Below are 24,226 nucleotides of genomic sequence, written 5' to 3' on the forward strand. Positions count from 1 at the left end.
TTGCTTCTAGCTTTTTTATCCACTCTCAAACTCAAATGCCAAAAGGAAAGGAAAATGTTGAAATTAAAAAAAAAAAAAAATGATCCCTATTCTTTGGTATTTTTCTTGATGCCAATGTGTAGTTATTATTTAGCCAATAGTTATTAATTATATTTGAGAGTTGGGACTCAAATTTGCAGTAGCGTTTAATTATAAATTCATCCACGTTATTTTTAATCAAAAGGTTTGATTATGTAACCATAGGACAGCCAAAACACAAATAAACCAGTTTTTTTGTATCACATGTCTCTAAGAGTAAAAATTTCGGAGTAATAACGAAAAAGGCAACGCGTGTCCAATCTCTACCTCGCTGGTACTATTGCTGAGAAGGCTGCAGAAACTGTTGGCATGCCCATTCGAACTGCCTACAACATCAAGAATTCTATTAAGCCAAGAAGAACCAAAACTTATTGAGCAATAATATGGCTTATTATTGGCCTACCTACGCGTTACCTTCCTCCAGCCCTGACCTGAACCGTTGTACTTTGCAGTTTGGGGTGTCTTAGAGATGAATATCTGCCGCACGTCTTATCCAAATTTGGATTCGCTCCTAGATGACATATAAACAGCGTGGTACGCCATAGACACGACCTTCATTGTAAAGAGCTGCGAATCTGTTCACTGACGTGTCGAAATGTTGAATAAAAAATACACCTAAATATAGTATTTAAATCTATCACAAATTGGGTTGGAGTTGTTTCCCTTTTTCCATAAATAGCACGTTTATTCTAATTAAGACATGCTACTCCAAACTGACTGTTTATGAAATACCACGAATTCTATAGATTCTATGTATTAATTGATATTAATTAATATGAAAATCCAAATCCTCTGTAATACTTTTTTGAGTTTTTGAGTTCATAATAGCTGGAGTCAGTTACTTTAAACCATCAAAGATTATTGTTGGATTGGTCTACAAAAATCTTAAAGGATTGCAGTCTTATAAGTCCAGTCCTAATAAAAATTTTCAGTACTAAGGCCAGTCCTTATCTGTCTTTTAGAGAAACTACAACAGCAGAAATAACGTAGTTACTACTAACTACGTCATTTGAGTCGCTCAAGTTTCAACATAATTCATAACCTCATTGAAAGAGACAAAATATCTTAAGTTAAATGTACGAAGTGTGTGGCTAGAACGTTCTAACTAACATTCATTATTTTCATAGTTCTTAGATTCTTTAATCCCAGTTAGGAGTGACGAAAATAAAAGGATAGCTAGGACCGTAGGACTGAAGACCGGGCCTAAGGACCGTTGAATTGTAAAAAAGATTAGACAGATAAAAAAAAAGTCTGAGAAGGGGGGGGGGAGACTGATTAGGAAATCAGTCCTAGGACCAATCCAAAACTATCCAAGAGTCAACTTATACAAAATTAATGAAAACAGGTGAAAGGAAAATATAGTAAATCTTTGTTTATTTCAAAAAGTTCGTCATGGATCTAGAGCAAATTTTTCTTTGAGATCATTCCAAGCATAATTTTTACATATAACGTGGAGAATGAGTTCGGTCCACTCATGATCATGACAGAATAATACCGGTTTCGGATTTTCAATCCGAAACTCAACACTACTAAAAACTTACATTATTTGTACAGACTATTAGTACATACAATCGTATTTTTAAATCCAACAAAACTGGGTAAAAAAAGGTAAATATACATTTAGAATATACAAAATTATAATGATAGAAACATGCAAGAATAATAATAATCATAACAAAAATAATAAAGCCATGTAACAGGGTAAATCCAACTACAGTATGTACATAGGTATTTGCCTCAGCAGATCCACATAAGAAATAATAATTACAGGAATTAAAAATAAAGGCTGGAAATATTATAGTTTTATACGAACAAGGTATCATATGATTGTATGTAGTATAAAGGTCCACAAAGCCAAATATCTACATACATACATACATACGAGTATATTCATAGTAAAAATGAATCCACGACTGTTCGTCTTATTTATACAAGCATAACGCAATGTGTAGGCCGTCAACACAATAACAAGCTAGAAGTTTTTTTTTTATTGAGTGCAGATTACATTTCAGGAGCGTATTCAGGTTTATATATACATATTATTATTAATATTTTTTTTTTTTTTTTTTTGAAATCAAAAAATTGAATTTTTGAACAATTATTTTTATTTTTTTGGGAAAAAAATTCTAGTATCAAATTATTTGGAAATACATATCAAAAATCCATAGCTGTTTTAAAAAATTAAATTATATATAGTAAATTTAAAAAAATAATTTTTTTAGAAAAGAAGATTCAAAAATCCAGTTATAATCAAAAAATTAAATTTCAAAATATTAAATTTTTGCTCTCCTCTTTGCCATAATGACCTTTTATAAGAAAAGAAACTTTTTTTTAAAAATTTACACGTATTTTCGCATATTTTTTTTTTTTTTTTTTTTTTGGGGGTAAGTGGGGCTACAGCCTCTCCATTGATACACCTCTACATTTTTAATCTTATATGAATATTCATCAATTTTTATTATCAAATTATTCTGATCAACCCTCTAGGTGTGTTGCAAATAACACAACAAGACTCATAAATGGATCAATTTTATTTAAAAGGAGCCAATATCAGCCTCTTTAATGAAATAAAGACTATGAACTTTAGCTAAAGCTCTTGGGTATCTTAACTCATCCACTAAATTTGAATAAAGGCCTATTATTGACTCAAATATGTGTCAAGGTATGTGGGCAATCAACACAATAAATGGATATTTTCTCCTGTTTATATACATACCTTGTCGAAAGGAATACACGACTTTTCGCTCATACATGTACAAGGATAACGGTATACCTATATAGCCTATCAAAACAAAGGCAGGTTTTTTTCTCGAAATTGAACATTTATATTCCTCGACAAATATTCGTCCATTTTTATATACCAAATTATTTCGTTAACCCTTTTGAATAAAATAATGATCAATTTTATTTAAAAGGGCCATATTGGAGCAATATAAGTCTTTTCAATCAAATATAAGTTTTAAACTGTAGTTACAATTCTTGCATATCCTAATGCACCCCACAAATTTGAATACAAAGACTATAACTGACTCAAATATGTCTATGAACTATAGGCCTGTATGTATAAATACAGTCAAAAAATAATTCCGATTTTCTTCTTTTCTTAATTATTACTCAAGATTGTTTTTATATTGACGAACATCATAGCTACATAAATATTTATTAAAAATGAATCCACGCCTTTTCTGCTTATATGTACAACCATAATTAATATATAGCCTGTCAACACAAGAGCAGGCTCCAATGATTTTTCTCAAAATTGAATATGGTTTAAAACTGTATTTTCGACGAATATTCGTCGAATTTCTATCTGCAAGTTATTCAAATTAACCCTTTGGGTGTACCGAAAATTCCACTAAAATTAATCTTCACAATAAAATATGGACCAATTGATTGATTTTTTTTTTTAAAGGGGCTTTATTGAGGCCAATATTAGTATCTTAAATCAAAGAAATGTCCTAATTGGAATTATAAGCCTTTAGTTCATTCATAAATGCTTATAAAATATTGTCTTGTTTGCATACAGGATTGATCTCGTCTATTGGGACACCTTTTATTATTATGGACAACTTAGTGTCCACTAAGGATGGAGCTCCGTGCCATCGCGCCGATAAAGTCCAGGCCTTTCTGAGAGACAACTTCCGGACTTTTGGGACCTCAACATGTGGCCACACTCCTTTCCAGATGCGAGCCCCTTGGAATACTTTATCTAAGGCGTCTCGAGGAGAGAATGTGTGCAGTCTCGTAAGGCTTCTATCAAGAAGGAGTGTACCAAACTCGAGTCTGACTTCATAATCAAAGTCTAAAAGGCATTTAGGCCTCGTATTGGGCAATTTTAAAGCGGATGGCTAAGATATCGAATGAAAGTAGTGCCAAGAATTATTTTCAGATGATTTTGTTAATTAAAAAAATTGAAAATAATGTGTACCACTTGATAAGACTAACCCTGTATATGAAATAAAAAAAAATCTTTAAGAATTTTCTCCTTTTTTAATTTTTGTTCAAGTTTGTTTTTATGTTGACGCACAACATATCTACATACACATTAATAATGAATCCACGACTTTTCTGCTTATTTGTACAAGCATAACGCCGACTTATGATTTATTATATAGCACATATTATTTACATAGTTATGATGGCTGAAGAGGGAGCGCGTTGCCTCTTGACTTAAATCCATGGACTGCATGTAGACATCATCATATCATCATCATAGGTCTCAAGTACTTAGTTCATTTACTTAAAGGGGAAAGACCAGACGCATTAGGGAATTCATCCTTTACACAGAGTATTTTTTTTTGTGTGAGTAGTGCTTAGACATAATTAATTGTGATCCCCAATGTACAAGGAAGGTGGCCAATAAGGTTTTTACTATCTACTACATACTATGAATTGTGCCTTTCATGAAAACGAAGCGAAATAAAACATGGGTTATCATCATTATATACTGTCTCCCTTCTTGGTGAGTGCATTTTAATTAAGTTGTTATTATTTGCTTTATCTAAGTATAAGCATGAATGACTACGGATGGTCGTTTGATATGCATCAGTTCAACCATTCAACATGCATTGTACGAGCATTAAATATTCCTGTTTTGTATATCAAATACCTACTTCTTTGCAATCTACTTAGTTTTGGTCTACATCTTCAAGGTGGGGAATCCATTATATCAAATATAGGAGAGGCATTTACTGCCTGGTCCATTAAAATCTAATCACTTTGAATTTTAAACTTCAACAAGATATAATTTATTAATTAGCAATATATAATTTTAACAAAATGAATACTATTAATAGATGGGTGCTCTCTTAATCATTAATGTAGCCGCCCTTAGCGCAATAATGGCTTCCAGGCGGCAGAAGGCCTAGCATCCGCTGCTAATTTAGTACTCTGTTATGGTGTCTCAGTACTTTCTGACAGTGGCTTCTAGGTCCTCTATGTTTGAATGACGCCTTCCCCTGGACATGCACCCAAAGTGGTAGTCGAGGTGGTTTTCTACCAGGGGGGCAAAAGTGTCAAAAAAGAGTTCAAAAGAGTCTTGCAACGGAGAAGATGGGTTTCTTTTATTTTTGGTATCAAAAGTAGCCTCTCCACCCACACAAGGCTCTTTACACCCATTTTTTTTATAGCTCTCTGGTCAATCTGGTATGAAACCCCGAGATCTTGCATGGACCCTCTAGGACTTGAGGGAATTGAATTTAGAGATATCAATAGGTTAATAAAATATTTGATATATATGAAGTGTAATAATATTTTTTCTAATTTCTAAATTTAAATATAAGTTTATTTAGTCTTTCAAAATATCAATGATGGATTTGGGAGATTATTCTGACAATGATTTAATTTAAGAAAAAAAATTTATTGATTATTAAATCAAATAAGTTTGTGAGTATGCTCCAAACTTTGAAATAGATTTAATTGGTTTGAGTTCATGGTTTGATTCAGGAGAAGACTCAAAAATATGAGTATTAATAGATTAGAGGCCTAATTATTTTTCTTAAAACCAATATTTTTAACAAGGGTTTTACTAATACTATAAAATTGTTGGAGCTTAATTATAGCGGGAAATACGATTTTTTTATTGTTTTTGTCAGCCATCTTTTTTCTCTCGTTGCTGTCGCTACGTCAAAGAATTTGTCTTGCTATGTATCATCGCTCCATGTATTTTATGTTTACGGCCATGTCCAAAGATTACAAAAAGAGTTATAATGTCACTCAAAGCCTTCTTTAAATGACCCAGTGCTATTTCATAAGATTTTTGCTAATTTAAGAATGAGGCTTACGCCATACTATAAGTAGTATTGTAAATCATGTGTCTTTTTTAGCTAGCCCATTTTTTTTAAATTGCTAATTTAAAGAATGAATTTTCTTTTCCTTATAATAGCTATAATTTTATGTCCTTGTTGGACTCCACATCAGACTAATTAATGTCAAAGTCCTTGTTTATTTCCTTCTTCTCCTCATCTCTTGTCACAACTTATGCAGCTGATCTAATACTACAGCTAAGCTGCTCTCCACCAAAACATTCTTCAAATTATCAGCGTTAACATGTAAATTTTTGATGTTTTTTAGCATGCCCAAAATACACACGATTTTCATCACAAAAAAAACTTATAGATACTATTTCCTTATGTTGATGTGATAATTAAATAATAATGAAAACAGTTTTGGAAAATGAAAAAAAAAAAAAACACTCTTTGGATTCCAAAATAGAAAGACATATCACACGTCCTTAGGTCATATTTTATAGAACTCTGTCTATGTTGGTGTACAGAAAGCAACCTTTTCATTGTCAAATGATCACATAAATTACCAAATAAACAGTAATGATACCTAAAAGTTTTGATGACTCACTAATCTTCTTTCAACCTTTGATTGTAACCTTGACGCAAAATCCTTCTTTCATGAGACATTTACAAAGTTGTTGATCGATTTTTTTTATAGTGTGTCTATTATACATTTGTATTGTTTTGGAAAGAGTTATAGTGAAGATAACACTATTTGTGTAATTTTGGGATATGTCACATATACTTTTAATGAGCACCTTCATACTATTTAAACAATAGTGATCATCAGGGGCATTACTAGCTTTCATCATTTTGGGGACAGGGGCTTAGTCCTAAAAATTATGAACACTGTTATATAACTTCTTACATAAATAGCTTTATTATTCATATATATATATATATGTTACAAAAGCCTTCAGCTCTGCCCATGCAAAAAAAGCCGTGTAGACTAAATTAGACCCACCCTGACTAGAGCGACGTCACTGGGGATCACTCTAGTCAGGGTGGGTCTAATTTAGTCTACACGGAGTCGGAAAAATGTTATTTCAGATATATTTTTTGGATTATCTGCACATCGACTTTAAAAAAGTTTAATTGAGGCTCCAATTCATAATTTAAAAGGTTTTATTTAATTTTAAAAATAGTGATCACTCTATTCAGGACGGTCTAATCGAGTTTACTGAGATGAGTTTGTGTATGTGTGTGTGTGGGGGGGGGGGGGGGGTAGGTATTTATGGAAGATTAGAATTGGAAAAGATGGTAAGTTAGTCGGAATTTGTACACATTATCTACACATCGACTTTGAAAAATAGAAATGAAGGCCTTTTCAACAACCAATAAAATATATCCTTTCTTATAAAAAGGACTTTATAGAAAGGTCATCCTTGTAAATATCGAGACAGTCTAAAAAAATTGGTGTAAAAAGGTTTGACTCTTTTCCTAAAAAAGGTGGTTATAAAAAAAGAAAAATAATTTTCTTAAAAAAACGTCATTTGATTAAAAATAAAACAAATTATTTAAAAAAAGGCCATTTTTAGAATTTTAGTGAAGCAAAAATTATTTATTTAATTTTAAAATAGTGATCACTCTAATCAGGACGGTGTAGGTGAAGGTGTATAAAGGGGTAGGGTTGGGGGTTAGGGGCACTTCCTCATGGAAGATTAGAGTTGGAAAAGGTGGTAAATTAGTTGGAATTTATGTAGTATCTACGCTGCATGAAGGCCTTTTCAACATAATAAATATAACATTTTCTATAAAAAGGATTTTATAGAAATTTCATACAAGAAAATATTGACACAAAATAGAAAAAGGGATTCAAAAAGTGATGACCTTTTTCCAAAAAAGGTTATAAAAACAAACAACATATAAAATTCATTTGATTAAAAACAAACAAAACTATTTTTAATATCGGCCCTTCATTTTTTGTAGAAAAGCGAAGTTGTCAATCGAAAAATTCCCTCCTCCCTCCAAAGAAAAATCCAAGCAATTACCTTAGTAAGGTATAATAAATAGAGGCAGGAATTAGTTAACTTGAAAGAAAGATAATCCATATATGTTTTTTCATTCATAATGATTCACATGCTCAGTTTTGAGTTTGAATAAACATCAGAGTAATAAAATTTTGTGGACCATTGAATCTCCTTGATTTATGATATAACTACACAACCACTATAAATCCCTTTACCACAAAACTGTCTGCTATCGCAAATCTTTTGAAACAATTGGTATAATAAATAAATAAATAATTGTACCTTGGAACATTTAGTCAAAAACATTTTATATAAAGATTTGAAACTATAGCTAACTTCTTTGGATATATCAACTCCTTCCACTTACTAAATCTAAAAGTGACTGTAATAATGGGATTTTTTACTTTATTTCATTTTTGTTAATGATTTTTTTATGTTGACACATCAAGTATGGTCATTGATATTTTTAGGTAGCTCGTAGGTAGATGATATAAAGTTTGAGTAGCCCGAGTGCAATGTCGGATTAGTCATTTTGCCAGTCAACTCATCCCTCATTTTTGAGTAAAGAATTACTAATGTATGAGGGTAATGTCAAATCTGCATAAAGAAAACTGCAGATGAAAAGTTCACTATTACTGTAGTATATAAAAAACCCACAATTTTTAGTCACTTATGTAAATAAATAATTTTGAAACTCCCATTTCGAGGCAACCCATGTTTGATTAGATACTTTTTTTGACATAATATCGGGGATTTTTAAGCTTATCTTTCATGGAAAGAGTTTATCGGGGACGCTCATGATATTAATCCGTATTGATAAAAAAACAATGCGACATGAATTTTATAAGAAACATACAGAATAAAAATATTGGCGCCAGCTTATGATTTGTACCTATAAAAGAATGAAAAATACTCATGAGAATGAAGAATTCTCATGAATTCCTATTAAGTTGACACCAAAAAAGTGAAGAAAAACATGACTTTATGCAGATTTTTTGCTTTGTGTTGAATTGGATTAGAATTTCAGGGTGAGTCCGAGCTCAACTTGAATTTCAAGACCTAGTCCCGAGTTTGACTTGAAATTCAAAATCTAACGGGAATTTCAAGTCCAAGTACCAAATCTTTCAAGTCACACCCTTGGATAGATGTATGTATGTATACGTATATTGTAATCTGTCTATTAAAGTATTTGAGTAATATTTAAAACTTAATCAGCTTTGATTTTGATAAAAAACGAAAGTTAATAAACTAACATTACAAACTAACTAACTAAACATTTTCGTTTCGGCTATGTATATTTAGAAATACTCTATAAGAAAAACAACAAATAATTATTTATATATCCCAGTTTGCTCTAAAAGAAAAGTATTGCATTATGAAGATCATCCTTTATTGATACCCTGTGGTCACTTAAATTTATTTCATGGCAAAAAAAAAAAAAAATCATTTTGCACTCACTTGTAACAATTAAATTAACCCTAATGTGTACGCGAGATCACGAACGTCCGAAGAATACATGAAATGATTTTTGATTATAGCATCAAAGGCTGTTTTTCCTCGGGGTCGAGGTTCAATCTCGACATTGAAGATTGCATCCTTCAATGCTATTTCTCTTGTGCTAGGGTAAATTTTTTGAAGAGTTCTCTTGCGACAGACTGATGGGGGTCTTAATACACCTTTATGAATAATGAAGGAAGTACTCAGGACTTGCAATAAATTTAGAGGATTCCTAAGAAAACATAGAAAATCTGCAAGTCCATGAGTCCCAGTCAACAGCCCTGGTGTCCTCTTTGCAAAGTATTATATGTAGTGTTGGATCTTTCTTAGGTCTGACTTTCTTATTAGTCTTTTTTTACCTCTCTTTCAGTCTTTTTTTATCGGTCCTATCTTTGTTACCATTCAACGGTCTTAAAAAACGATTAGAGGGTTCTTCAGTCCTAGGGCCCTAAATATCTTTTAATTTTCTTCCTTCCCAGCTGGGATTGAAGAATTTAAAAAAGAAGAAAATGAATTTTTGCAAGAGCGTATACTAATAAGATCTAACCACACACCTCCTTCTTTAGACTTAAGGTATCTTGAATGTACTAAAAAGCTCGTATCCGAGATAAAGTTGACTATAAGCGGGTTTTTTATATCCGATTTTGACTGTATGTATTTTGAGATGATATAATCATTTTTTTTGCAAATCAAATGATGAATAATTGCAACAAAAGGCGTTAATAATGACATTTTTAAACACATAGGAAGGCGTGTAAATAGCAAATTGGTCATGGAGTATATGTAATCCATGCACTCATATCAAAATTAGCTATCAGCTAACCTAATTAAAAATTTCACACACTCCATTTTTCATTGTTTTGAAACATATTTAGTGGGTATAAAATGTCTACACATATACGATGTATAATGTCGTACAATCAACTCAGTAAAGGTTATCTTTTTCTCATAAATTAAATCCATGAGTCCGCGTAGCTGTGTAAACGCAATCAACTTTGTTTCTGGTTCTTTCATTATGTACAGGGTGCGGGAGAAAACATTTTCCGTCAATTTAATCGCATTTTTTGAGTAAGATGTTGCTTTTATTTTTTTAATCATTTCATTGCGTCATAAATTAGCTTTATTTGATGTAGCAATTGTTTTAAATCGGTTGCCAAATGAGTTAGAAGGTGGTAATAAGGCGTCGTGTATGTGACGCACATATAGCTAGTGTTGAGTTGATTCTTATTTATTCGGTCTAGTCAAGTCCAGTCTTAGGACCGATCCTTAACTGTCAGTTTTTGGAATTTTTCTTAAAAATATCGATGGTTTATTAAGCCAAACAAGATATATGAATTATTAAGTACTAAGATCACTGCACATATCTTGCAAAAACTATATATATTTTCATTATAATACGAACATATTATTTTTACTTAGTTACATAATTTATTCTAATATACATATAACAGAATAACTAAAACAAGGCAAAATACCTGCAATGACGTCACGAGGTATCAATGTTACCTTCTGTAATGCAGTCCACAGCCTTATATAAGGACAAACCCAAAACTATGTATGGCCCAAAAAGACATCGTTGCCATCGTTGGGGGAAATGTTAAGACTGTTCATAATATCCAGAATGTTAAGAACGATGGCAAGGAGACATCCAGAGCTCCACAAAGTGGAATTCTACGCCCAAAGCATGTGGCCTCCGTCCTTCCCGAATTGAACACCCTTGATTACTTTTGGTGGGCCACGCACAGTGGCATCACAACTGCACCCCACACCGAGATATAGATGACCTTAAGTCCAAGATCTGGACCAATCCCCCTCAGAACAAACCTGTCAAAGCTTGTTCCAGCTTCAAGTACTGTATTGAGACTATCATTGCTTCGTATAGAAGAAATATCGAATTAGATGTAGCCTCTGTGATTTGTCAATAAACAGTGTAAATATAATTTAGTTCTAGTCAATTAATAAAATATTGAGTTTTTGAAGGAAAGAGTTATGTTTTTGCTCACCGAAAAAAATTGCTTCCGCACCCTGTACGTATTTGTAAAAAAAAACACACACACACAAAATATGATAGTTTGTTATCATTGATGTACCTAGTCTAGGGGTACTCATGCAATATTTTGTTCATATTAAATATATGCTTTATATACCTAGGTCTACAATATACACATCGAATAATATCATGACCCTATTCTTAGAAAGAACACAAATTAGAAACAGAATAAAATGAAATAAAGTTTAAAAAACCATGGAAGAAAAAGGGAAAAATGAAGGATCCTCGTAGTCATAAAACAATAAAATTTAAAAACCGCGGAATAGTTTACAATAAATATAAATATATAAATTTTAAATACACATTTAATTCACTATAACAATAGATTGTTATTCCACCTACAATTATATATTTACAAAGTTAAAAGATCTAATAAAGATTGGAATGCACATATGTAGTCGTCATTCAATCATGGGTGAGTATTTCCCTGTCAGAAAATATTCATGTGACATTGGGTGTCTTAGAGTTTCCATGTATAATGGTCGGGAATGAATTAAGAGTAATTTGATCTCCTGTTTTGCAAATCGTCTCAAATAACTCATTTCTCATTAATAATTAACACTTCTTCTTCTTCCCAATCATTCAAATATCTACAGTGTTGAGATTTTTGGTTCGTTCTTACGTGATTTATGAAAGACGCAGTCTGACTCTATGGATCGAAATTATGAATTTAAATACGGGTCAAACGTTATTGGTAGTTCTTCTTCTAACTCTTACACATTAATTCAGCCTTGCAAATCCTATTGACTTTGTGGTCATTGGCCAAGAGAGCTACACCTTTTTTGCTCGTAAAATAGCTAAGGGAGCTTTGATTCAATGTTACATAATGTTATTATAACAAGATTAGTCAGTAAATATTTTCAGTTCATAAATTAGGTATCAATGGATACACAAATGTAATTGACTACATTTTTTTTTACTTTTATATATTATTTTATTATACATAATGACGTCACGAAAAAGAAAGTAATTTACTTAATAAATAAATAAAAAAGTCATAAATAACAAATTCCACTGTCCTTTCTAAAAATGCGTCTTATAAAAAAAATATATTTTGTAGGAGAGATCAGAACCGATTTTATTTGTATAGGGCGAATTTCAATACGTGACCGAATTCTTCAGTCCTCACAAAAATTACAACTGTCTTAGATCGGTCCAGGTTTTTTAGACTTTTTTAAATATAAAAAAAAAAATGAAAATGTTCTTGTTTTTTCATTAAAAACAAATCCAATTTCTGTGAGCCCCTTCAAAAAAAAAAAAAAAATAATAATAATAATCATATGAACACCCTGGAAATGCATGTGAATTTCCCTTTAAGATATTTTTGTTGTATTTTTTCCGTCAAAAAAGTATCAAAATATCAATATACTAATGTTTGTACTCGAACAGGTACTCTAATATTGGTGTCATGACATCACAAATGACTAGCAAGTGTAGGTACGATGTTACCTCACTATCACAAAAAATTAGACTGGTTTTGGTTGTCAACTGTCCAAGTTTCTGCTTTTTTCTCCTAATTCGTGTTCTGAACAATTATTGGTTGAATTAGAATTATTTCTTTTTAGCTGTGATCAATTTACAACAATTAGTGTATAATAATTCCATAGAAGGTAAGAATACTACCAATTGATGTTTGGCTTTGTTCTTTGTTTCTTTTTGGAGGAAAGGCTGCATGAATAGGATACAATAAATGTAACAACTTGATGAGTTCCAGTGTTAATTCGCTAAAACAAAAATATTATGTTTATTCTGTATTCTGCTGTTATTGTGATTATTTTCTCCCAATCAGTGTTCTGAACGTTGATTGGTTCAATTATAATTAGCTTTTGTTAAGCTGCAAACTATTTTCAGCAATTATTGAGCATCAACTCCATAGAGTAATAACAACTGTTTTTCAATCAGTACATCAGTACGCTACCAGGGGCGTCCAGCAGGATTATATATAAATTTTTTGAAAAAAAAATCCAAAAATTGGAAATAAATTTCAAAAATCCATAGCTATTCTCAAAAAATTAATTTATTTAAAAAAAAAAAAATCTAATGTTAAATTTTTCGGGGAAAAATTTTAAAAATCCATAACTATCCACAAAAAATAAAATTCTTTCGAAAAAAATTTCAAAAAATACAGAGCTGTTCAGAAAAAAATATAAATTCGAAAATTAAATGTTAAATTTTTCAAAGAAAATATTTAAAAATCTATAACTATTAACAAAAATTACATTTTCTAGAAAGGATTTTTTTTTTTTTTTCTTTTTTTCGGGAGGCTAAAGACCTCCACCCCTCCCCTGCAGGTGCCCCTGGTTATACCCAGTGGGTACGGAGTACTGATGCATTTAAAACGTTACAATTTTACATTAGTATTGAAAGCGGTACTTATAGTTCGTCTACGTCATAAAATAATTGGTCCCTTAAATTTATTAACCTATCCTCGCTAACACAAAAATTATTGATGTATTTTTTAGCCTGCTATCGATATTTGAGCTTCTTTTCACCTAATCCATATTTGGAACGTTGATAGATTGAATTTGAAAATGTTCTTGTTAAGAACAATTATTGAATACCACCTCCATATTTTGGAAGAATGGGCTTACTCCAAACTGATTTTGACCATTTTTTATGCTTCTTTTCGGAGGAGAGGTTGCGTGTTACTATAAAAGACTGGCAAAAAATTCCAAACAATTATTGTATAATAACTCTTTAATTGAAAGGAATTGGCTATGTACAAACTGATTTTAAGCCTTATTTCTATATTTTTAAAAGAAAAGGTTGCGTGATGTAATAAAAGATCACATTGTACTAACAAATAAAATTGTTCCATAATTAGCTATTGTTAAGTAGCGGTCACTTCCCAACAATTGTTGTATGAAAATTCCATTGTTTAGAAGAATCAGCTAATTATCAATTGATTTTCAACCTTTTCTTTCATGTTTCTATTTTGGGGAAAGGTTGCGTTGCACAATCAAGGTTAGGACGTCATGTGTATTTCAATTTCAAGAAGTATGTATCACTAGTTTGTAAGGCAGAAGAGTTATACATAAAATAATAATAACAACATAATATCCAAAGTAATTATTATTTTCAGACATATCATCAACTTTCTAATCATGCATTCTTAATTGCGACTCTTCCTCTTAATTCTATATTTTGTTCGTCATATTTTCTAAATAGTATCCGTTACGTAAATGGACGTGTAATATCAAGTCATAAACTTGAATTTCTTATACTTTAATGACCTTACTCCTACTTATACAAACTTAACTCCAGAATCTTACCATTGGAGTACATACTTTGTAAACATAAGTATAAAATACAGTTGTTTTGTTTGAATGAGTTCTTTATGGATGCCCCCACAGTTGGGCCTAGGAGGATAAAAATTTCCATGGATACCTCTTTTGAACCAGGTTAGGCTAGAACGGGCTGTGTTTTGGGAGCTCGAGGAGCGCTATGTTAGGAGGTTGAGCTATAAATCAAAAAGTAACTGGCGTCTAAAAAACCTACTCTACGATTTCCACTAGAATATTTGTTTTGTAGATAAAATATAGTATGTAGAAATTTGTCTAGGAATTCGTTTGTATATAAATTTAACATATAAAAATTTATTTTTAACTAAGATATCTAAAGTTTTCTAAATAATTTTTCAATTTTTTTTTTTCATCAAGGGTAAATTTTCAATTTTTAACAATGAATGCCAAAAAAACCCAATGCATTTGCGACATAAAGTATGAAAGCATAATTTCTCACAGCATAGTATTTTTAATTTCCGGGACATTTCATTCATGATTTTTTCAATATTTTTTATTTTTTCGACACAATTATTATACATAACTTTTTTTCTTTTTGCAAGTACGATAAAATATTGGTAGGTTTGTGTTTCTCTTTCCAATACTAATAAATGGCGCTTAATACTGATTTTGCAACAACAGTGCATTTTTTGCAAATTTCTTCGCAAATTTCGATTTGGCCGTTTTTTTATAAAAATAAGTGATAGACTTCTTATTTAGATTTTTTTTTCATGGATATATGTTGGTATGTTATTTGAAGTTCAAAACACGTTTTATTTTTTTAATTTTTAATAATGCTTGTCTGCACTGGAGGGGTCTAAACATTAAGAAGAAATAACATTGACCATTGTCAAAGTGATTTCCCGCTCCCTCCTTGGCCCGAAAAATACCGGCTAACCCTTTACTAGTATATTTGTCAAAAAAAAAGGAGAAAATCAAATTATAAGGAGACTCCATCTTAAAGTTGATATTTTAACTACATAAAATGAACAAAATTCCAATAAGTATTGATTAAACTCCCCCAAATGGCTTTATGGATTTAAAAACTTAACAGCTGCATTGAATACCGTGTACGGACACTTTGCAGAAAAATATATTGCAGAAAGGCACTTTGTTGAATGCCATTTTGCAAAAAAAATAACCTTATATTTCTACTTACCTTGGGAGTACCTATATAGCTGATGCCCTTATCGACAATTTTCTATTCCAGGGTCGTCTCTGATTCTATAATTTTGAAGATGTTTTGTCATGGGACTAGCCTACTACATTGCATCGTGGCATAAATAATCATCAAATATAAATAATATTATTTTTAGCAAAATGTCCCTGTTGCAAAGTGTTCTAGAACCATTGAGTACTACTTCATGTCAATGGATAACAGTGATATTTGAATTAAATTAAAGTAACATGTACTAAAAAGAGCTAGATTTGTATAATAATAATAATTTTTTTGATCGATTAAGGACGAGACAAGTATGATTGTTAGAATGAAATATCTTATTTTTTCTATTGTAATTATTAAGTATTTGTTGGTCCAATACTATTTGTGTTAATATTAATGATATTAAGGTTATAAAATTTTGTAAGGTTATAAAACTTGAATGTTTAGGCACACAAAATGGGTGATATCAATACTGCTGACTCCGCATGAAAACGCTCTATTGAGAGAAATAACCGTGTCTTAGTGTTACTAAAGTAAAATTTGGACGCAAATTTACTTTATTACTAAATTAATGAAATGATAACTCGTAAAGAACTCTTAATTGTTTCTATATAAGCTCAGTTTGATAGAAAAGTTACTCTATGGATGGCATCATAGAGTTTGTTGATTGATAGACTCGTAAAAAAAGTGACATGACGATTTCTCAAAAAGTTTTGATTCCATTTATTTTCCATATTTCTTCAAAAAATTCTTCGTATTAATGCACATATGTAATTTAGCACCTCTTATTTTAGCTTCAATATTACCTACATACATCACAAATGATTGATATTCGTCCAACTAACGTCATACTAACAAATAGTGATGAATTCCAACTCGAAAAAAAAAAAAAATGACTTTACAAAAGTGGATCATTTTCTAAAATGACTACAACTCCCCCGAAATATTATTTGACAAAACTGGACTAAACTCGAAGTTAAATGATCACAACTAATAGTAATCTCTTTTTATAAATTTCGCTGTCATATTTTTGCTGGGGCATTTTTCCTTTTGTCTAATTGGCGCCAAGTTTTTCTGCTTTGTTAATTTTACAAAAAATAAATATATCGCTATGTATATATATAATGTATAGCTTTCATATTAAGATTTTGTAGATCATGGGTCAAATATGTCTCCCGATGTATTCAATCCACCCCAAGACAGCTAATAGACTATAAAATTAATTGTCTGATACCTTTACTCATACTCAATGTCCAAAAACTCGAACTTCATTGTTAAAACTCAAATCCAAAACTAAAAAAAAATACCTTGTGAATAAAGTTTTGAGTTTAGACGCCAGATATCTTTGCATTGTTGTTGAATACTATGGATTCTATTTTTTTCATCCTTTTGCAATACAAATTTTTTGCTTTCTTTTTCACATAGAAACATGAAGGAATTTCAATGAATCATATGTACATATTTATTCATTACGTTCGTAAAGACAATGTGGTGAGGATGTGAAAATTGTCAAAATTATCGTGAGCTTACATATAAAAAAAAAAGTGTAAGTTGCTAACCTGCAAGATATTAGACATCATACTAATTATTTCTCCCTATTTTGAAGGAACACTATAGATTTTATAGGGATCTCTGTCAGCAGATATGTTGTCTATCAAACTTATCAACAAATATTTTACTTTTTTAAACACTCATAAGGATTGAGATAATTTTGATAAGGTAGGATTTTTGTAGTGGTATGTAGGGTTGTAAATCTTAAGCATTTTTAGCGTGTGAGTTTTGTTCTTGTTGACAACAATAACGATGTTTGTTTTTCTAAAGCTGTTATCATAATTATGTCATTCTTGAATAAAAAAGTATAAAGTAATATTTAGTGTGTGTGCTCCAGAAAGACAAAAAGTAACACTGAGGAATAATTGGGGAGATGCAGAGTAAACTTGAGGATCGACAACTTGCTTATGTCCAGGATTGTCTGCAAGGGTGGCTGCAATTAAATATTCTTTGTTTTTTACTAGAAAATTTAATATTTCAAGTGTTTTTTCAAAAAATTTAATTTTTTAAATTTTTTGTCTCAAGATGTGGATTTTGAATTTTGTTTTCAAAAATTAAATTTAGTCTGAATAACTGGATTTTTGAACTTATTTCCAAAAATGTAATATTTGAAATTTAATTCTGAATTGTTTTTCCAAAAAACTTAATTTTTTGTAATGATCTATGAATTTTTGAAATTTTTTTTCCAAAAGTTTAATAAACGAATTTTTTTTTTTTTAAATTTAATATTTGAAACTTTTTTCAAAAAACTTTATTTTTTATGAATAGTTGTGGAATTTTGAAATTTTTTGGAAAAAAATATAATATTTAATTAATTTTGACTTTTTTTTCTAAGAAATTTAATATTAGAACTTTGTTTCTCAAAAACTTTATTTTTTGAGAATAGCTGGAGATTTATGAATTTTTTTTTCCAAATAAAATAAAAAATATTTAAATAATTTATTTTGAAATTGTTTGCCAAAAAAATTTAATGATTCTATCTGTTCCAATTTACTGCAAAAAAAAAAAAAACTTAAGGATTTTTTTTTTTTTGGATGAGGTTTTGAATATCCTAAAATTGAGACTGTGTCAAGAACCAATTCTAAAATAGACATAAATTATTTAAAAAAAAGTTCTATGTAGAATAGAACATACACCAATCTTCCTTCACGATCACTCTTCTAATATGAACACAAAAAAGAATCAGTCTATTAATTAATTCCATAATTTGTTAATAAGACAGAAACTAATGACTTATCTATGATAAATCAAGAATTTACCAATCATAGAAGGCGGCACTAAAATATGATAGCAATAAAGGCATAACAAGAATATTTCTGTCTTTAGAGCAATTAAACACAGTATTAAAATCGCACTTTTAAATAATTTCAAAATAGAGAGTCTTTAATCACCATGAAAACCAAAATACATTTTATGAAAAACTGATTACATTTATCTAAATTAAGTAATCGAATGATTATTTTGGTAATTTTCCACACATTTTTCCTACATGTGTTTTCTAATTCCACGTAATTTCAACTACACAAAGTATGAAACTAACACAATTAAGTTCAAGGAGGTTAAATTAAAGTTTAAAAATTAAAAGTAAAAAACATATGTGTTCACTAAATTCTTTATTTTTGGAAAAACCAATTATGAAGGTGAATTCAAGTGTTTGTGTCAATGAATGATCATCGTCAATGAGAGCAAAACTAATTTGCTACATCTATAAGAGCCACAAAAACATTTAAACCAAACACAGTTAGTCTACAAATCCATTGCAGCATACATAGTTTTATTAATCATTAGAATGCCGAACAAGATTTTCATTGCATCTTTAATTTGTCTTCTCCTCTCCATGACTCTGCAGGAATCATTCTCCTGGTCAGATTATGAGAGAGGCAAACAGATGGATCGAATGGATATCATTCATGGTATGACGGAATACTCTGAGGAGGGAAGAGTAAAGAGAGATGGGAAAATGGTACTCTGTGGACACAACCTGTTCAATGCTCTGAGAGTCGCATGTTCTTCAATCCGAGGAAAGAGGTCTGCAGATGGGTTTTTAGAAGAAATGATGGGTATGAAGGATCTTCGGAGGAACATAAGGAAACGAGCAGGGCTCACGGATCAATGCTGTGATCAACCTTGTTCATTCACAACCCTTCTTAGCTTTTGCTAAGATACTCTCTCGCTCATATGTACATAATTTGCAAATAAGTCTTCATACTTAATTGTATCTTAATTTTGGTTTGCTATTAAATATTCATCTACGGCTGTATCCATGTATATCATTATCCAAAATGTATAATTTAAATAGATATTAATAAAGTATTTATGTGAGCATCTACAATTTTTTGCTTATTTATTCAAAAGCTACGAAATAACATCTTACGAAATTTCATCAATTGAAAGCTTAATTGTAACGAGTAGGTATTTATTATTCAATTTAAGAACACTATACAATTATATGGAGAATATGGGGAAATTTGCAGGATATTTACTTTTTGGTAAAATACCCCGCTTGTAGAAGTACTACCCAGACGAGAGAACCATTCCTTCTTTTGTCCCAACTCTTAGAGAACATAAAAGTCTTTAATGAATGAAAATCAATGCAAATAAAAAGCACATTTAAATTTAAAATTTATCTCTCCTCTTACTCGAATGTTTTTGTCTGAATGTTTAAATTTTAGTATAATAATTCATGGTTAGCTTCCAGCTAACTTATAGAAAAGTCAAGACAATGAATCTTATCTTTTCCCACAGAGTGCTCAAATTATCATCTTGAACACTGAACATGTTCCTTTTCGCTTTCCTTTTTTAAAACAAGCCGGTGGATAGTTTAATTTTCATTAATGGTGATCTCTCTATATATAGATAATATTTCCTTTGTTTACAATAAGTACAGGACTAGAAGGCATACATTACACATACCTTTTTCCATGCTTAGTTAACTAGAATGTGGAAACATGAAAGTCAAGAAACTTATCTTTGTTTTTATTTATATACAGCTGTTGTTGTTGTCGTCGTTCTTTTGCATACTGAGCATTCCTTTTCAAACAAAGAATTGCAATATTTTGGTCAAATATATAGGATGTTATAAATCATATTTTAGCGTAAATCTATTATTGCTGTGCTTAATCTTACTATGCACATCCTGACACAAACAAGGACGACCAAAGTGGTTGTAGCCCCTGAATTAAGGATTTCTTTTCTTTTTCATAGAAAATTTAATACTTCCAATAAATTAAAGCTTATATTTTTTTTCGGTAAAATTTGATTTTGTGCGAATAGCTTTTTTTTTGGAAAAAATATTCAAAAATGAAATTTTTTTTGAAAAAATTTAATATTTGAATTTCTATTTTTCAAATTTTTTCATAAAAATTAATTCATTTTTGGATTTTTTTTTCAAAAAGTTCTAAAAACCAAGCTTCACTCAAAATATAATCCTGCGAACGCTCCTGACAAAGGTTATTAAATTAGAATAGTTGCCTAGTTGTAGTATTGTGTCGTTCCTGATTCATTTGATATAGTTACATAATTTGGTCCTTACCTTCAAATACATTCCCGGAGACGCTACATTTATCCCAAATCTAGCCTCTGTAAATCCCTTTAAGAACATTTTTTTGTCGAAAAAGTATCAAAAGTACCAAAATATTGGTATTCCAGAGGCCACGAAACAGGCCTCTAATTAGAATTAAATCTAGTCTTTAATTACGTAACTCAGAATTCTGAACAACTTTTATTTTATATTTTAAGACTGTATCTATCTCTGTTAGTGAAATAAATACCCCTAGTTATGTGTTTTTATTAGCGAAGATAGAGACATTAAAACCTACGGGTATTATAATATTATAGCAGATATGTGGGAATATTAAATCCGAAAGTGTTTGTTTGTTTGTGTGTGTGTCTGGGAATCACGACCCAAACCAAGGGAGGAATTTTTTATGTAGCTTTTTAAGGCACAAGAAATGGTTCTGGTAACCATTTTGAAGGTCATGGTGGCCTTTAAATACCATTTTTCGAAAAATGAATTTTTTGACTAACAAACGACTAATTCCTATAAAACAACAAATAAAGAACGTCAAATTCTAAGAAATATTCTCGCTGTATATTTGCATGTATCTTTGCACACTTGTTTTAAAAGGAGATTATAAGATTAAGACAAAGGATTTTTGACAATAATAATCATATGAATGTTGAGCAAATGACAGTTCAACTGTAATATTTTTGCAACTCTAAACCTTATAATTTCTTTTAAAAAAAGTGTGCAAAGATAACAAAAGTCATAGAAAATAACTCTTTATTTTAACTTTTATGTGAATCATCAGTGTTTAATCTTAAATTTAATTTCTTAATCGCGTTGGGAAACCTTCTCTGCCAATAATGAATATCGTTGTTTATTCATTCTCTTTAGGATATAACAACAATATTATACACATTTCAATTATTAATAATTGTATTGGTTTATTAGGATTACGCCTTGCCACAACTGTTTATACAAAAGAACATGAGTTGTTTACATACGTGGTGCGTCAACACAAAAATAACCTTGAACAAAAACATGAAAAGTATAAAATTCCATTTTTCTTTCATATATACATACAACCCAAACTTTTATAAACATATTTCAGTCAATTGTAGGATTATCATTCAAATTGATGGGATAGGTGTAGATACCTAAGAATTGTATCTATAGTTTAGAACCTTTATTTGAATTAAGGCCCTTATATGACCCTTTCAAATAAAATATAACGATTCCTCATTATTTTTTTATAACGATCAATTTTAGCTACATCACTTTTGGAGAGTATTTACTAATTAAGATAAAAAATCAGTTGTTTCTTATGTACTTACTAAAATACATAAGAATCTTTACATATGTGATGCATCAACATGCAATCAACCTTAAGTAACAACCAATAAATCTGGATTAATTTTTTCACACGTAAATATTTTCATATACATATTTGAGTCAATAATAGGCTTATTATTCAATTTTTTTAGGACGAATTGAGACATTTAAGAATGTGTACTATAGTTTAGTACCTATATTTGATTTAAGAGACCCTTATGGCTTCATATGACCCCTTTGAACATAAATTCTGTCAATTAATCATTTTTTTATTTTGACAAAGAATTTTGGCTACTTTAAGTGGAATTTGCAACACAACCGAGGGGCTAAAAAGACTAATTTGTTGATAGAAATTGAGGATAATTCGTATTATTATACAAATGTAATCCACACTCAATTTTGAGAAATTTTTATTTCTAGTTTATCTTTGTGTTGACGGGCCACATACATGTATGTATTATTACATTCGGATCGAATTATTATGAGAGCACGCAGAACCACATAGGGTCCAATATATTCACATTATATATTTTTACCTTAAATATACATAATCATTCGTTTCGATGTTGTTTGTATGATTTTTTTTTGTTTGTCCTGAAGGAGTATTCGGAGCAGGACCAAAGAGTCGCTGAAGCAACAACTTATAGTTATTATTATTATACAGCCCTTGAATTTCGTTGGCGGATATATTATTGGAAAAAGGATTTTCGCACGCGTTTTACCCCCTTATTTACTAATATTATTTGTTGATTATCAGGTAAAAAAAAATGTTGTCTACATATCATATGAAAGAGCATATGATTTTTTACAAGAAAAAAAAATCACTAGGGGTTGAGCATTTGGTTAAATTATATATTATGATAAATCACTTATTTACGTATTGTTGGATCTGTTTAATAAAATTTAAAAAGGCTGCAGTCAGGCCCCAATGAAATTTGTCAGTCCTAGGACCGGTCCTTATCCGTCTTTTGTAGACACTCAAACAGCTGAAATAACTACTAACTACGTCATTTGAGTCATAATTCCTAAACTCTTTCAAAGACTTGTAAGAGATGTGTGACTAGAACGTATTATTATGAGTTCATTCATTACTTTCTTAGTTCTGTTATTCTTTAATCCTAGCTGGGAGTGTAGAGAATAAAAACAAGTTAGAACTGGAAGATCGATGTATCGGTACATAGGGCTGTTGAATGCTGAGAAAAATAAGGGACGGGAAAAAGACATACAAGCTGTCCTAGGGCTATTAAATTTGTGTTGGATTTCGGTCAAAAATTATAAACCAGTTTGAGACGCTCATAATTTTAAGTAATTTGATTCCACATTTTTGATATTTTTGTGGTAGTTAACATAAATGTAAGCTAGAATGATTTTTCTCAAATTGTAATCTTTGAGTACATTTCTATCAAGAAATTATTCTTATTAACGCCTTGCGTGAGTCACAAATTCCACTTAAAGTATTACAGAATGATTAATTGACAGATTTTATAGTTAGAAAGGACCATATCGGGGGCAATATCAGTCCCATAAATTAAATCCAGGTTTTAAACTATAGTTAAAATTCTTGGTTGTTATCTACTGTCATCCCAGAAATTTGATTATAAGGTCTATAATTAACTCAAATATGACAATGAAATATTCGGCTGTATATATGAAGTAAAAAATAAATTGAAATTTTCTCTTATTTTAGATTTTTGTTCCAGATTGTTTTTATGTAGACGTAGCAGATGTTTAAAAATGATTTATTAGTGAAGAGTAAAAACAATAATTTGACTTTTTTTAGTAAAGTAAGTTCCAACCTATTATTTGAGCATTGACTTGGTCCCAAAATATAGGTCAGGATCGGTCTAAAAGAACAAATCAAATGACCTTATTAAAAAAAAAAAAAAAACTCGCTGTCAGGCTGAGTCTCAACACTAATATAAAATATACAAATAGTGTGATCTACTCACAACCTAATATTTTTTTAGCTTTCAAATGGATATTCATACTTAGTGTTGCACCGGTCCTTTTTAAGGAC

The 24,226-nt window shown here is 30.4% G+C and overlaps 1 protein-coding gene across 1 annotated transcript in view; it reads left to right on the forward strand.

Moving 5' to 3' along the window:
- Window positions 1-4,303: 4,303 nt before the first annotated feature.
- Window positions 4,304-24,226, forward strand: part of LOC121132520 (uncharacterized) — a 33,715-nt gene continuing 13,792 nt past the window's right edge. The window contains exon 1 of the mRNA XM_040727939.2: window positions 4,304-4,540. The gene's annotated coding sequence lies outside the window, so the exon portion shown is untranslated. The remainder of the gene's footprint in view (window positions 4,541-24,226) is intronic.

This window comes from Lepeophtheirus salmonis, chromosome 2 (genome assembly GCF_016086655.4).
Source record: "Lepeophtheirus salmonis chromosome 2, UVic_Lsal_1.4, whole genome shotgun sequence".
Lineage (NCBI taxonomy): Eukaryota > Metazoa > Arthropoda > Copepoda > Siphonostomatoida > Caligidae > Lepeophtheirus > Lepeophtheirus salmonis.